Genomic DNA, 2,328 nt, shown 5'->3' with positions numbered 1-2,328 from the left:
CTAAGAAGAGAAGATAAAATTCAGAGCCACTCAGAGCTTTACCTGTCAGGGGGCCAGGTCGGCTGCCACTCACCCGAAGTTTGATCAACTGGACTCTCAGCTTCCTAGGTCGTAGGAAAATCCCTTAGCCTGACACATCTTCCCTTGGAGGAGTCTGTGGCTACTTTGTGAGACCCTCCTGGCAATGCTAAGGAACGAAAATCTAACTATTCGTCTGCCACATAGGGCTCTTGTGCCAGGAATCAACATTTCAGAATTTTTACAATAATTGGAGTTGTCTTGGTCGAAGACTGCAGACAGGGTTCATCTTGTAGGACACCAGTTAGCCCACCATGGTTGAGAAAACATTCCCCACTGGTAGCGACTGCACTCCTCCACGAATCATGACACCTGAGCCATGTGTCATTGGGGGAGTCATGCCACTCTCTCTGGGTCTCGGTTTTTCAACATAAAAAATGGCTGATTTAGCTCAGATAGCCTCTAACGCTCCTGGTCTCTTAGCTGGCTTCTGAACCCATGCACAGTTGGGTGACAAGGACCGCTAGATCCTAAAGCGTCGATTTCGGTGGGGGGCATGGGGAAGAGATTTACTTCCTAACAGAGATCATTGCTGTACTTTAGATCTGTCATGTCCACTCTAGTCACCGCTAGTCACATGTGGCTTTTAAAATTTAAATTGTTTAAATTAAATAAAATTTAAAACAGAGTACTTCAGCATAATAGCAACATTTCAAGGCCTCCATGGCCACATGGGGCTAGTGACAACTGTATGGGACATTGCACATAGGAAACATTTTCCTCATCGCAGAAAGTTCTTACTGACAGCACTAGTGTAAATAGCATTTTCTCATGAATCATCTTTCATTTTACAATAATTCAGTGAGCTGAGGGGAAGGGCACTAACAGCATTGAGAGACTCAGTCTGCTCCGTGCCCCCCAGGTACTGCCTTTGCCCACACATTGAGTATAAACCGCTCAACATTTTGTCCTCAAAAATGTCATTATTGTCTATGGCCATGCCACCCTGAACAAGCCTGATCCCGTCTGATTTCAGAAGCTAAGCAGGGTCGGGCCTGGTTAGTACTTGGATGGGAGACCACCTAGGAAGACCAGGTGCTGTAGGCGTAAACAATAAAAAATAAGGGATTGTAAGCTGACAAGGTCCTTGCAATCTGTAAGGTCGACCAAGGGTTGCCTTGCCTTAAAAAAAAAAAAAAAACATTTCTTTTTCCTAAATAGGAAAAACTGTGGTCAGGGAAGCCAAGTAATCTACCCAAAATTATTCAACTGGTAACTGATCCCACTGCACTGCAAGGTAGCAGCTAGACAGGGTGCATTTGCCTTCTCCAGATGAAGAGACCAAGGCTCAGGGAGGCCACATGGTGTGGGCCAGGCGTCCATGCCCTGGAGTGGCTAAGCGAGGTCTCTCCCCACTCTAGTCACAGGGACCCATGAAGCAAGTGCCTCCCGCAGCTGGTCCTGGGCTCTATAAGGAATATTTTTTGTCTGGGAAATAACAAATCAAGAGAAAATTCATGCTTTTGCAGTGATGAAAATTTCCAATTTGCTAGTCAAAAGCATTTCCCTGTTTAGAGATAAGAGTAAATTTGAGTCTTTGTTATCAGTGATTAATTCATTACACTGCAGAGTCTCCTTGCGGTATCTGGCCCCACTGCGTGGTTTAGGAAGCCCGTGTACCTGGCTGTAGTAACTAGCCCATCCCAAACTCCATTTTGCCTTATCTCCTTGCCAACACTGCTTGGTGATTTCTTTTCTTTTCTTTTCTTTTCTTTTCTTTTCTTTTCTTTTCTTTTTTGAGGGGAAAGGGGGTGGGGGGGGTTGTTTTAAGAGAAGTCTGCCAGGGAGGAAAGGTGTGTGTGTGTGCATGTGCACATGTGTGTACCTGTCACAGTATCTGAGGCTATCTCATTAGGTCAGAGAAATGAGGGAACAATTCCCTGAAACAGCCTCTAACGGATATCTGCATGCAGAGGACTGGATTGGGTGGGTGTCAGGAGACCTAAGCCCCGAGCCTACTTTTCTTCTCCCTCCTTGAACCTTTCACATTAATTTAATAAGAATGTATAGTTGTTAGGAAAGTTGCTAACCAGGGGGGTGACACGGGTTTCAGCTTTCATGCCAACTTCAATTGATTGGTAGTGACTGAGAACAGTGCAAGATGGAGAAGGATTCTAGGACGCCAAGGGGCTTAGTGGATGAAGACACCCTGATTGATTATTTATGTCTTCCAGGAGCCCAGGAGTGGTTGCATCCTACAGTAATGAGATAAATAGTAATAACAAATAGTGATGATGATATAAATAATAA

At 44.9% G+C, this 2,328-nt stretch overlaps 1 non-coding gene across 1 annotated transcript; it reads left to right on the top strand.

The window, feature by feature from the left end:
* The first annotated feature begins 1,006 nt into the window (after positions 1-1,006).
* LOC111740331 lies at positions 1,007-1,125 on the top strand. The gene has a single exon (XR_002780586.1). It is a non-coding gene; the product is annotated as a 5S ribosomal RNA (ribosomal RNA).
* The last annotated feature ends 1,203 nt before the right edge of the window (positions 1,126-2,328 follow it).

The sequence above is a fragment of the Pteropus vampyrus genome, unplaced genomic scaffold, assembly GCF_000151845.1.
Source record: "Pteropus vampyrus isolate Shadow unplaced genomic scaffold, Pvam_2.0 Scaffold61, whole genome shotgun sequence".
Lineage (NCBI taxonomy): Eukaryota > Metazoa > Chordata > Mammalia > Chiroptera > Pteropodidae > Pteropus > Pteropus vampyrus.
The sequence above is the reverse complement of the archived record's forward strand: the minus strand, read 5'-3'. Positions and strand labels throughout refer to the sequence as shown.